Genomic DNA, 13,891 nt, shown 5'->3' with positions numbered 1-13,891 from the left:
TGTGCCAATCTTATCCCATATTGTATGTGGGTCACTGTCACAGCATGGCCACCAAGTTGTGTAGGTCTGTTCCCCGGGATCCAAACTCGGGCTGCCAAAGTGGAGCGTGCCGAACTTATCTACTAGGCCACAGGGCTGGCCCCAAGGCCTGACCCTTTCTCCTGCCTTGAGGTCAAGACAAAGACTATAGCGAATACTGAGGGTGGTACAGTAGAATGATAGAAAGAGCATAGGCCCAGATATTTTTATTATGTAAGCTATTATGTGTTTTTATTTTTTAAACCACTCTAGTCAAGCATGCTCCCTCTTGCAGTCAAACACGGTCTCTTTTTCTTCGGAACTGAAAGTGAGTGAGGGAGACAGATAATCAGTAGCTTAAAGTCGGGAACAGAGAAGGATGCCCACCATCACCGCTCTTATTCCGCAGTGTACTGTAAATCCTTGATTGCAATATAAGATGGGAATAAGAAACAAAAGGATTGTGATACTGAAAGTATGTACTATCCGTAAAAGAAAAAATCAATAAGTTGGACTTCACCAAAACTAAAAACCTGTTCACTGCAAAGATTCTGTTAAGAGAATGAAAAGGCAACCCACAGACTGGAGTAAAATATTCATTAACCATATATCTGACACAGCACTCATATCTAGAATATATAGAGAATTTTCAAAACTGAACAGTAAGAAAAAAAAATCCAATTAGAAAATAGGCAAAAGACAGGAAGAGACATTTTACTGAAAAGGATATAGGGGTGTGAAATAAGCACATGAAGAGATGTTCATCCTTTCGGCCAGAACAACCATCTTCCAGTATTCGCCAAAATGACCAACCCAAAGGGAAAGAGGTGAGGCACCCCGTCTATGTTCTCTAGGCCTTTTAGAAAACATAGAGTTGTTCCTTTGGCCACATGCATGTGACTCTACAAGAAAAATGATATTGTAGACATCAAGGGAATGGGCACTGTTCAAAAAGAAATGTCTCACAAAAGTGACCATGCAAAACTGGAAGAGTCAACAGTGTTACCGGCATGCTGCTGTCATTGTTGTAAACAAACAAGTTAAGGGCGGCCTGGAGCGTATTATGTTAAGTGAAATAAGCCAGAAAGAGAAAGACAAACACTGTATGATCTCACTCATATGTGGAATATAAACCAACACATGGACAGAGAAAACTGGACTGTGGTTACCAGGGCAGTGGGGGTGGGGGGTGGGCACAAGGGGTGAAGGGAGTCATATATGTGGTGATGGACAAACAAAAATGTACAACCCAAAATTTCACAATGTTAGAAACCATTAAAACATCAATAAAAAAAAAAAAAAAAAAAAAAAACAAGTTAAGGGCAAGATTCTTGCATACTGAGCATATTAAGCACTCTTAAGAGCTGAGATAGCTTCCTGAAATATGTGAAGGAAAATGATCAGAAAAAGAAGGAAGCCAAAGAGAAAGGTACCAGGATTCAACTGAAGTTCCAGCCTGCCCTACCCAGAGAAGCACGCTTTGTGAGAACCAGTGGAAAGGAGCCTGAGCTGCTGGAACCCATTCCCTATGAATTCATTGCATAATAGGTGTAAAAAACTAGAAAAGACCTCTGGAATAAAAACCACATGATCATCTCAATAGATGAAGAGAAGGCATTTGACAAGATCCAACATCCATTTATGATTTAAAAAAAACTCTCAACAAAATGGGTATAGATGGAAAGTACCTTAACATAATAAAGGCCATATATGACAAACCCACAGCCAACATCATACTCAATGGGGAAAAACTGAAAGCCATCCCTCTGAAAACAGGAACAAGACAAGGTTGCCCACTCTTGCCACAGTTATTCAACATAGTACTGGAGGGTCTGGCCAGAGCAATTAGGCAAGAAAAAGGAATGAAAGGAATACAACTAGGCAACGAAGAAGTGAAACTCTCACTGTTTGCAGATGACATATAAGAATATACAGAAAATCCTGGGCCGGTCGCATGGCTTGGCGGTTGGGTGCGCGCGCTCCGCTGCTGGCGGCCCGGGTTCGGATCCCCGGCGCGCATCGACGCACCGCTTCTCTGGCCATGCTGGGGCCGCGTCCCACATACAGCAGCTGGAGGGACGTGCAGCTATGACATACAACTATCTCCTGGGGCTTTGGGGGGAAAAAAAAAAGAAAATCCTAAAGAATCCATTGGAAAACTATTAGAAATAATCAACAAGTACAGCAAAGTTGCAGGGTACAAAATCAACTTACAGAAATCAGTTGCATTTTTATATGTCAATAATGAACTAACAGAAAGAGAACTCAAGAAGACAATCCCATTTACAATTGCAACAAAAAGAATCAAATATCTAGGAATAAATTTAACCAAGGAGGTGAAAGATCTATACAATGAAAACTATAATACATTATTGAGGGAAATCAATGATGACATAAAGAAATGGAAAAATATTCCATGCACATGGATTGGAAGAATAAACATAGTTAAAATGTCCATACTACCTAAAGCACTCTACAGATTCAATGCAATCTCAATCAGAATCCCAGGACATTCTTCATGGAAATAGAACAAAGAATACTAAAATTCATATGGGGCAACAAAAGACCCCAAATAGCTAAAGCAATCCTGAGAAAAAAGAACAAAGCTGGAGGCATCACAATTCATGACTTCAAAACATGCTACAAAGCAATAGTAATTAAAACAGCATGGTACTGGTACAAAAACAGACACACAGATCAATGGAACAGAATTGAAAGCCCAGAAATAAAACCTCACATTTATGGGCAGCTAATCTTTGACAAAGGAGCTAAGAACATACAAGGGAGAAAGGAAAGTCTCTTCAATAAGTGGTGCTGGGAAAACTGGACAGCCACATGCAAAAGAATGAAAGTAGACCATCTTCTTTTGCCATACACAAAAATTAACTCAAAATTGATCAAAGACATGAAGGTGAGACCTGAAACTATAAAATTCCTGGAAGAAAATATAGGCAGTACACTATTCATCATTGGTCATAAGGGGATCTTTTCGAATTCCACATCTACTTGGACAAGGGAAACAAAAGAAAAAATAAACAAGTGGGACTTCATCAGATTAAAGAGCTTGTACAAGGCAAATGAAACCAGATCAAATAAAGGCCGAAATGAATAGGCAACTCACCAGCTGGGAAAAAATATTTGCAAACCATATATCCGACAAACGATTAATTTCCATATATATAAAGAACTCACACAACTGAACAACAAAAAAACAAACAACCAGATCAAAAAATGGGCAGAGGAAATGAACAGACACCTCTCCAAAGAAGAAATACAGATGGCCAATAGGCACATGAAAAGATGTTCAGCATCACTAATCGTCAGGGAAATGCAAATCAAAACTACACTGAGATATCATCTTACACCCGTTAGAATGGCTATAATCACCAAGACAAAAAACAACAAATGCTGGAGAGGCTGTGGAGAAATGGAAACCCTAATTCACCGCTGGTGGGAATGCAAACTGGCACAGTATCTATGGAAAACAGTATGGAGATTCCTGATAAAATTAAACATAGAAATACCTTATGATCCAGCTATCCCGCTACTGGGTATCTATCCAATGAACCTTAGAAATCAACAATCCAAAGAGACTTATGCACCCCTATGTTCATTGCAGCATTATTCACTATAGCCAAGACATGGAAGCAACCCAAGTGTCCCTTGTCTGATGCATGGATTAAAGAGAATTTGGTATATATGTACAATGGAATACTACTCAGCCATAAAAAAGGACAAAATCATCCCATTTGCAACAACATGGATGGACCTAGAGGGTATTATGTTAAGCAAAATAAGTCAGAAAGAGAAAGACAAACACCACATGACTTCACTCATAAGTGGAAGATAAACTAACACACAGACAGAGAGAAGTGTTTGGTGGTCACCAGGGGCAAGGGGGTTGGGGGGTGAGCACAAGGGGTGAAGGGATGCATTTATATGGTGACTGACAAACAATAATATACAACAAAAATTTCACAATAAAGAAAAAAAAAGACCTCAAATGTAAAAAAAGAAAAGATGTTCATCACCACTAGCCATTAAAAAATGGAAATATTAAGACTACAATGAGATACCACTACATGTCTATCAAAATGGCTAAAATAAAAAATAGTAACAACACCAGATGCTGGCAAAGATGTGGAGAAACCAGATCTCTTATATATCAGTGGTGGGAGTATAAAATGATATAGCTATTCTGAAAAATAGTTTGGTAGTTTCTTATAAAATTAAACAATGCAACTACTGTACAATCCAGCGCTTGCCCCTATGGACACTTATCTCAGAGAAATAAAAACTTATGTTCATATAAAAACCTGTACACAATTGTTTACAGCAGCTTTATTCATAACAACCAAAAACTGTAAATGACCCAGATGCCTTTCAACAGATGGTTAAACAAACTGTGGTACATCCATACCGTGGAATACTACTCAGCAATGAAAAGAATGAACTAATGATACATGCAACAACTTGGATGGATTACAAGAGCATTTATGCTGAGTGAAAAAAAGCCAGTCTCAAAAGTTCACATTATGTATGATTCCATTTATATAACATTCTTGAAATGACAAAATTATAGAGGTGGAAACAGATTAGTGGTTGTCAGGGATTAGGGATAGTGGGGGGGGAGGGGGTTGGGTGTGACTGTAATGGAGTAGTATGAGGAAGCTTCTTTGTGGTAAAAGCATGGTTCTGTATCTTGATTGTGATGGTGGTTACATGAAGCTACACACGTGATAAAATGGCATAGAGCTATATACACACATTGTACCAATGTCCTGGTTTTGATATTATACAACAGTTATACAAGATGTAACCATTGGGGGGAAACTGGGTGAGGAGTACACAGGACCTCCCCATACTGTTTTTGCAATTTCTTGTGAATCTGTAATTACTTCAAAATACATTTTTTTAAAGATATAAGGATTGGAAAGGAACAAATAAAATATCATTACTTGCAGGTGCATAGAAAACTAAAGAATCTACAAATTACTAAAATTAATAACAGAATTTAGCAATGTTGCTGGATATAAGCTCAATAAACAAAGATATTTGCATTTTTCTTATTGATAACAAAATGGGTTAGAAAATGCATTTTTAGAGAAGATATGATTTGCAATAGTAACAAAAAAGATAATTAAGAATAAATTTCAGAAAATGAAAAGTTGTAAAAACTTTTTAAGTCACTAAAATTCTAATAAATGGACAGACATGTCAAACATGTTCATAGATAGGAAGATTCAAAAGTATAAAGATATCAATTCTCTCCAAATTGCAGTATCAGTAAACAATTTACTTTTTTGTTCCCATTACATGAGGGCTGCAGACTGCCTGTAGCCATACTGGGCTCTGCATGATTCCATGTGTCCTCTCATTCTGGGATCCCAGCTGAAGGAGCAGCCACTCTTTGGGCCATGATAGTCTCATGGCTGAGGACAAAATCTCAAGGAGGGAGCACTAAAGCATGCAACATATTTAAAGTTTCTGCTCCAACATGTGTTGGTCAAGCCAAGTCACAGAAGCCCCAAATGAGTGAGGCAGAGGAGTCTACACCACTATAGGAAAGCATGGTAGAGGTGGGAAGGGAACAAATAATTGTGACTGAATAATGCAATCCACCACAATTCCAAACCAAAATCCCAAATTTTTCATAGAGCCTGACAAGCTAATTCTAAAACGCCTATAGAAGAGCAAAAGGCTAAGAATACTTGAGATCTTTATGAAGAAGAAAAAGAATTAAGTCAGGGTAGGACTTCCATGATCAGAAATCAAGATTTAACACAAACCCACAAACTTTCAGGGTGTATGGTACCAGCACAGTGGTTGGCAAATAGAACAAAATGGTGAACCTAAAACAGACCCATGCATACATGGAAACCCATTATAAGATAGCTCTGGTATTGCAAATGAGAGGAGAAGTGAATTTCAGATGGAATATGGACTTAAATGTGAAAGGCAAAACTTTAAAACTTTTAGAAGTAAATATGGGAGAATATTTTTATATCCTAAGAGTCAGGAAGGATTTCTCAAAACATATGAAACAGGGCAAAAGACATGACACATTAACAAAGGAGAAAACAAGAAAAGTCATTAAACGTTAAAGATGCTCAATTGTACTGGCAATTGGGGAACTAAAAATCACAACCATAATAAGAAATCATTTCATACAAAAAAACAAGCCCTGGCAAAGATGTGGAGCAAGGGGACTTTCATACACTGCTGATGAGAATAAAAATTGGTACAACTGGTTTAGAAAACAATTTGGTATTACCCAGTAAATCTGAACATATACCTTCAGACCCAACAAGTCCGCTTCTAGATATATATCCTAAAAACTCCTGCACACAAGCATCAGGAGAAATACTTAAGAATGTTATAGCAGGCCGGCCTGGTGGTGCAAGTGGTTAAGTGCGCGTGCTCCGCTGTGGCGGCCCAGGGTTCGCCGGTTCGGGTCCCAGGCACACACCGACGCACTGCTTGGCAAGCCATGCTGTGGCAGTGTCCCATATAAAGTGGAGGAAGATGGGCACGGATGTTAGCCCACGGCCAGTCTTATTCAGCAAAAAGAGGAGGTCTGGCAGATGTTAGCTCAGGGCTGATCTTCCTCACAAAAAAAAAAAAAAAAGAATGTTATAGCAACATTGTCTGTAATAGCAAAAACCGGAGCCAGCCCAATGTCAAAAGTAAACTGGGTAAATAAATTGTAGTATCTTCTCACAGTGAAATACTATATAGCAGAGAAATTGAATAGTTGACTCTCAGAAACAGAATGCTGAGCGAAAAAAGCAAGCTGCATAGAAATCACGCAGAACAATTCCATTTACAAAAAGTTCAAAAACAGGCAAAACTGAACAATGTATATATTTAGAGATACATATATGTATTTGTGATAAGAACATTATTAAGGGGCCGGCCCAGTGATGTAGTAGTTAAGTTCTTGAGCTCCACTTGGGTGGCCTGGGGTTCACGGGTTCAGATCCCAGGCACGGAGATATGCACTGCTTATCAAGCCATGCTGTGGCAGGGGTCCCACATATAAAGTAGAGAAGGATGGGCATGGATGTTAGCCCATGGCCAATCTTCCTCAGCAAAAAAAAGAAAAGAAAAGAAAAGTATTAACATAAAATTCAGGATGGTGGTTTCCTCTAGAGAAGGAGGATGTGATCACGGAAGAACACGGAAGATTTCTTGAGTGGAAGCCTTAGCAAGGGCAGTTTCAGGGAGTGGCAGGGCTAGAAGCCAGAATGGTAGGCTAAAAGATGGATTGAAGTTAAGGACTTGAAAGACAGCTAGTGCAGTCAACTCATTAAAGAAATGTTGCTGGAAATAGGAGCAGATTATATTCTCACAGAGCAGTGAAAATTATTGGCAGAGCAGACTTCTTTCTCACGAGGCAGAAGGAGGGGCTGGTGGGGAGGATGGATTAGGCTGGCTGCGATGGAGATGAACAGAGGGGCAAGACCAGAACTGCAGGCTGGGAGCCTTCCTCAGACAGAGGGAGGTTTAGCAGTCTCCTTTCATTAGTTGCACAAAGACTGTGTGCTGACTGGGAGATGAGCAAGCAAGATCTCCAAGCAGCTCACCCACTGCCTGCTTTGGCTCTCGTGAGGCCCCTTGCCAGGAACTCCCATTAATCAAGGTCTGGGAACAACTGCAGACCAGTCAGCTCCCAGGAGCAGTCACATGTCTTACCGGCTGGCTTGGGCTTTCTGTTCCTTTCAGCAGAATTAATGAGATTGCTCTGGCTGCCCACAAATGTAACTTAAAACTCCATCTCATTGAGACTTGATGGTGATGTTATAAAAGCTTCCCAGAGGAACGGAGTACCCTGTATCTTTGGATACAGTTTGTTCAAGGGAGTAGCTAGGAAAACTTTTTAATCCGGAGAAGTATAAGAAAGAAATGATCAGGCTGAAAGGTCATGCGTACATACTTTGACTTGGGGGGTTCACCTAGAACTCGGTGGTGACCTGCCTGGAGAGAAATCCAGAGCTACTGACAGGCAGGGAAAGGAAATGTGTTCTCCTAACAGCTCTAGATGGGGAGTGACAGGGATGGGGAACAAATCTGAAGAAGGCCAAGGGACACTCAGAAGAGAGGCTTCTCACTCTGCCAAGTAAAACTGCAGCTGTGACAATGGGGTTGGGGAAAGTTCTGAAGTAGCAGAGGACAATACTTCCCCTTCCTGGTGTGGGCAGGGGTTGTGTGGATTTCTACCCCCTCATGCTCCCTGAAGGAGAGAGGGAGACAAATATCTTAAGAAAGTGGAGAAGATCATCATGTTTCTTTTCCGCTGGAACGCAGGCCTATTTCAGAGGGGATAAGAAAAATCAGGTTCAAAATAAGCTTGTCGCATACCTCAGAGAAGAGGGAAACTCCATTCCAGGGTTGCGCCTCGCCCTCCAGCTCTCTGTGTTTGGAGAGTAGATACGTGCCATGCTGCTTCAAAGGTTGAATGGGGTCCCATTCATTCCTACATTCATTCAACAATAATTTATTGAAGGCTGTCTATGTTTAGGGAACTCTTGTAGATACTGAAGAAGTAACTGTGAAAAACAGACAAAAACAGACGGAGTTAACGATATGTAAAGTGTGATTTGAACATAGGAGTCAGGAAAGCTCCATGCTTTTGCCTGTTTCATATGCGACAGTTCCGACAGACTAACAGACAAGCTGTTTGGAATAAAGGCTTCCTTTCCCCTCTCCAGCTCTCTAATGAATCTGGATCATTCATCCCTGCTGTTGCTCATCTTCCACTGAGTCGTCCAGTTAAGTGAACTACGAATACATTGACATATCCACTTGGCCACGGGTTGAGGGATGGTTTCTCCTCCAATTCCCCTCTCCCTCCAATAAACCTCCTGGCAACTCCTGCCCGGAAAACCTCACCCCACTGCAGCCCCCTTTCCTCCCGGTCTTCAGAGGCCTCTCTGGCGGGAGCAGAACCGGCAGCGGTCCCAGCTGGGGACTAGGAACCGCCCCAGGGTCTTGGGGGCTCCACCTCCCCCCGGCCCCCGCCGTACCCCGGCCGGCCGCTGCGGGGCGCTGCGGCCCCAGCTTCGGAGCGGGCGGGGCGGGGCGGAGGGCCCTGAGGGCGGCGGGCGCGGCGGCGCGGCCACAGGTAACCTGCGGGAGCCGGGCGCGCAGCCTGGCGAGCGGGCGGCTGGAGGCGGCGGCGCTGGGCGGCGCCGAGGCCCTGGGGCCGCCGGAGCCAGCGGGAGCGCGTCCCCATCGTCTCCCCTCGCCCCCCACCCTGTCGCCCGCATCCGTCCCTGCGGCGCGGACGTCCGGCGCGGGAGAGAAAGGTACCGTGCGCCCTCGCCAGGTCCCTTCGAGACCCCTCTTCGTCTGTGGGCCGGCGCCCGCCACTCCTGGGGGGGCACTGATCCAGGGAGGACGATGTCGGGGGCGGGGGCGCTGCTTCCTCGGCGCCCCCAGATCGCTGTCTGCTTGGGGAGGAGTCAACGAGCGCGTTGCCCCCTTTCCTGCGGCCTCCGGGAAAGCCGGGGCGGGAGGGGCGTCCTCCTGGGGCACCTCCTTTAGCGCTTTGCTTCAGTTGCCTCCTAGAATGCAGAACTTTGTGCGTGTGTGTGTGTGTGTGGGGGGAGTCGGGGCAGAGACTTTCTGGTCTTTGCTCGTCCCCCTCCTCTTTCTTCAGTGAGCTTAAAGAGTTTGAAGAAAGTAGTCGGGGGGGCGGCGGTCCCCAGGTATTTCTCCTGGACGCGGTGGCTGGCGGTCTTCGGGCGTAAAGGAGGGTCCACTCTGGTCGTCCAGCGGTCCCCGCTGTCCCGGGCTTGCGGGCCAGGGCTCAGAGTGACCCGGCTCGGCTCGGACGCGCCCGCAGTCTGCCCGCCTCCCCTCACCCCTTTGAGGACTGCGAGGGGGTGCAGGCGCGGGAGGGTGGGGGCTGTGCTCCTGCCCCGGGGAGATCCGCTCTGGCTGGAATTAAGCTCTGTAAAGAGTCAGCAAGTGGCATCTCTTGGGGCCCGAGGAAGCGAGCACGTTGTCTGGTTAGAGTTCAGACATAGGCTTACCGACGCTTGTCTTGGGAATTTTGTGTGGTGCTTCCGGTAGATTTGGGGGGCTGGAGGGGAAGTGGAGCATTATTTGTGACCCGAGGGGGGCTTCAGTTTCATAAAGCTGGTCAAGATGTTTTCCCTGAAGCGTAGTGAGGTAGTTCAAGTGGTGGTTAAAGATCCGCTTTGGGGTCATGAGATTGAGTCTTGATGCCACCACTTTTTAGGTGTGTGACTTCGGAAAACTCACTACTTTAAACTTTAGTTTTTAGAACTGTAAACTGGGTATATTATACATAACCTTGTGGAAATGTTGCATACATGCTTGGCATAGTGCTCTTGAACGTTAGGCATCCTTTCTGTGAACCTGTTGGATATTCTTTCACGTGTAGGTAATATCTGTTAGGCCAGTGTGTGGAAAGAACTTGGGCAACAAAGAGAAACACATCTGGGTCCAGGCTGATCCAACACTGTACTGGTTGTCTCTGAGAGGAGGTTTCCCATCCTTAAAATAGCAATAGCAACCTGTTGTTCTTGCACCTAGTACATGTGACTATACAAGTTTACCTTACTTGTAACATCCCTAGCAGGTGCTTAGCATATGGTAAACGAATAATCTCTTAAAAATTAGGGATATAAATTAAAATCAGAAGAGTTTTCCACCCTGTAGGTATAAGTGGGGAGGAGAGAGTAGAGGGGGAGAAGAAAAATAAAAGAGACCAGAGTATAGCTGGTAGTTGCATGTTCTTGGGAGGTATAAACCAAGAGTGATAAAGAATGCTAATTCCTTAACTCCTTGGTTGTCAGTAGTGGCACCAGAAGTTAACCTTATCTTCACACTTAAACTCATCAGCCTCTCCAGTGCCCCTCCAGCTAAGCATATACTCCAAGTAAAAGCTGACGCCTTGTGATCTCACTCAGCTTAGAGACAAGGCACACTTCCAGCTCCCATATGGAAATTCTGGTGCCACCGCTGTGAAATATACATTCAGAAACTATAAAGCTTAGAGGTACAGTTTAAAGAATAAGAACAGAGGCACACCCAAGTACCCAGGCCCCATCTGAAGAACTGGAGCATCCCCAGCTCCTTGAAGCCCCCAATACCCCTCCCTGTGGCATTTCACTCTCTTCTTCTCCCTCCAAAGAACCACTAGTCTGGATTTTGTGTTAATTTTTCCCTTGCTTTTCACACTTACTATCTTAGATGAAAAACTCTGTGGAAGGGAAGTTTCCAAACAAGCATTTCCACAATAACCTGGAGCAGTCTTATTGAACTTAAAAGCAGGGTATCGAGAGTGAGGTGCAAACCACAAAAAAGCTGAAAAAATCAAAGTACTGGGTGAGGGTAGTCTCTCTCTCAAGCCCCCCCCCCCCCCCCCCCCCGCCTTTTCCTTTGGCACAGGCTCGGAGGGTGTGTTCTGTCTGTGTAGGGGAGGCCCGGTCTCTTCCAACGTATCTTGGAGCCTATAATTTTAAAAGCTTTGCTTGAGACCCTAAGAACTGGGAAAACAGTAATTTGCGTGCATGTGTTTTAGAAGTTTTTTTTTTAAATACAAATTACCTGGGGGACATTGTATGGGATTTGAAGGATTAAGCCAACTGAGAGTGACCTTTACAAATGGTTTTAACCCAAATTCTTTTCCTGGTTATGATGTTTGTGTCATGGACTTTAAGTTATTTCTCCAAGGTCACACAGCTCTCCTTAGTGAGTGTTGCACAACTCTATCACTTATTGGTTATGGCCAAGATTCCTTAGCATGGTTCATGGCGCCTTAGTATCTCAGTAGTTTTTTCACAGTGCCTCTAGGTTCAAGTAGTTAGTAGTAGTTAGGTTCAAGCAATGTAATAAATATTTATGTCTTAATGACTTAGAAGTTTGAAAAAAATAATATACATAAACTGAGAGAAAAAATATTTTTATATCATTCTTAAATAGCCACCATTACAAATCAGATGTGTGTGCCTTTACTACTTCTCAAATCTTGGGATCAGGTTGGATACACCACTCTCGTTTCCTATATTCATTTTTCTGTAGCACTTGCTTTCTATCACAGCGGCCACTGAAAACCCAAGCTTTGCAATGATATGATGTCACTGATAGGAATGTATTGGGACCCAGTGCTGAAACTGTGGACTGCCTCCAGCTTTTAGTTCAGCAGTGTCCAACATGTTCAGTACACTCTGTTTCCCTTGAAGTGTTCAAATATCCTAAGTTGCCCCTATGAATTTGCTACAGCATCGGGAGTGCCTTGGCACACTGGGAATTGTTGGTCTAAGGTAAGACCCCCTTCAGGGGAAAGAGTATTACTAAGGAAGAGGTCTGCCTGAAGGAGCCTCAGGTTAAGCTTCTGTGTGCAGTCGGCTCAATCTTGGTTTTTCTCATCTATATAAAAAATGGAGCGGCTAAAGCCTACCTCAGAGGGTCATTGAGAGGATTAAACTAGATCATATATATAAAAGCATCTATAAAGGGCCTGAAATATAACAGAGTCTCAAGAAATGGTAGCTGTTTTATGATTGTTAAATAGTACTAACTAGGGCCGGCCCCGTGGCTTAGCAGTTAAGTGCGTGCGCTCCGCTGCTGGCGGCCCGGGTTCGGATCCCAGGTGCGCACTGACGCACGGCTTCTCCGGCCATGCTGAGGCCGCGTCCCACATACAGCAACTAGAAGGATGTGCAGCTATGACATACAACTATCTACTGGGGCTTTGGGGGAAAAATAAATAAATAAATAAAATTATAAAAAAAAAATAGTACTAACTAAATGTCCGGATATAGGTATATATTACTGCCCTTATTTAAGAATAGCCAGTGCTTGAAATCTCAACCTTAGCAAATAAATTATGAAGTAATTAGTTCACATTATGAAATGATTTATCATTTTTCAAATAGAAAACTCTAGTGTACCATTGTGGCACTTCTTGATTTTTTAGACCATCTTTGGAATGCGTGTTTTCTCTCTCTCTCTCTCTCTCTTTTTTTTGGTGAGGAAGATTGGCCCTGAGCTAACATCTGTTGCCAATTATCCTCTTCTTTGCTTGAAGAAGACTGTCGCTAAGCTAACATCTGTGCCCAACTTCCTCTATTTTGTACGTGGGACACCGCCACAGCATGGCCTGATGAGAGGTGTGTAGGTCCATGCCCAGGATCCAAACCAGCGAACCCCAGGCTGCTGAAGCAGAGTGTGTGAACTTAACCACTGGGTCGGTCCCTGGAATGCTCATTTTCACTTGCCAACATGGGCCCTGGTTTGGGGAGGCGGTCATAATTGATTGGGGGGAGAAGGCCCAAGCCTGGACCAGTGGACTTTTGATTTCAAGAGGAAGGTACTTTATCTTATGTCTTGGGAAGTTTGGATGTGGGTTACAGGCCTGAAAATGTTTCAAGTAGGGTTTAATTTATGCATAGACTTATAGCACAGAGGCAGATAATCTTTTCAGATGAAACAATTTTATTAAACTGCAGAGCATCACGTGATTATTCCTGTCAATAAATGGTACTTGTTAATCCTCCAAGGAAAGGCTGACTTGAATAATGATGTCACAGATGGCCATCATGGTGTCTACCTTTCTTCTCTTGTCCTGTGCGTTGTCCAGACTCCAAGCCTAAGTTAGGACCTGGTGATATTTTAACAATTTGTGAGAATACACTCAATGGTGAAGTTTCCCTAGTGTAGTTGTTGATGTTTATTGTTGCTTTCTTCAGTCATTTATCGTTAGGAAGCCTGTACAGAACCATAGGCGATGCTTCTAAGTTCACATAAATATTGGTGAATACAATTTTTATCTGTTTTGGTTCCTACTGTTTTTTTTTTGTTTTGCTGAGGAGGATTAGCCCTGAGCTAACATCTGTTG

At 43.4% G+C, this 13,891-nt stretch overlaps 1 protein-coding gene and 1 pseudogene across 5 annotated transcripts in view; both read left to right on the top strand.

Annotated features, from left to right (window-relative positions):
• Window positions 1–819: 819 nt before the first annotated feature.
• On the top strand, window positions 820–1,563 carry LOC131420683 (large ribosomal subunit protein eL21-like; annotated as a pseudogene).
• Window positions 1,564–9,262: 7,699 nt separating this feature from the next.
• Window positions 9,263–13,891, top strand: part of ANKRD6 (ankyrin repeat domain 6) — a 172,523-nt gene continuing 167,894 nt past the window's right edge. For all 5 annotated transcript variants that reach the window (XM_058566636.1, XM_058566633.1, XM_058566635.1 and 2 more), the window contains exon 1: window positions 9,263–9,326. The gene's annotated coding sequence lies outside the window, so the exon portion shown is untranslated. The remainder of the gene's footprint in view (window positions 9,327–13,891) is intronic.

This window comes from Diceros bicornis, chromosome 23 (genome assembly GCF_020826845.1).
Source record: "Diceros bicornis minor isolate mBicDic1 chromosome 23, mDicBic1.mat.cur, whole genome shotgun sequence".
NCBI classification, from domain to species: Eukaryota; Metazoa; Chordata; class Mammalia; order Perissodactyla; family Rhinocerotidae; genus Diceros; species Diceros bicornis.
Note: the sequence above shows the minus strand (reverse complement) of the source record. Positions and strands in the feature narration are given on the sequence as shown.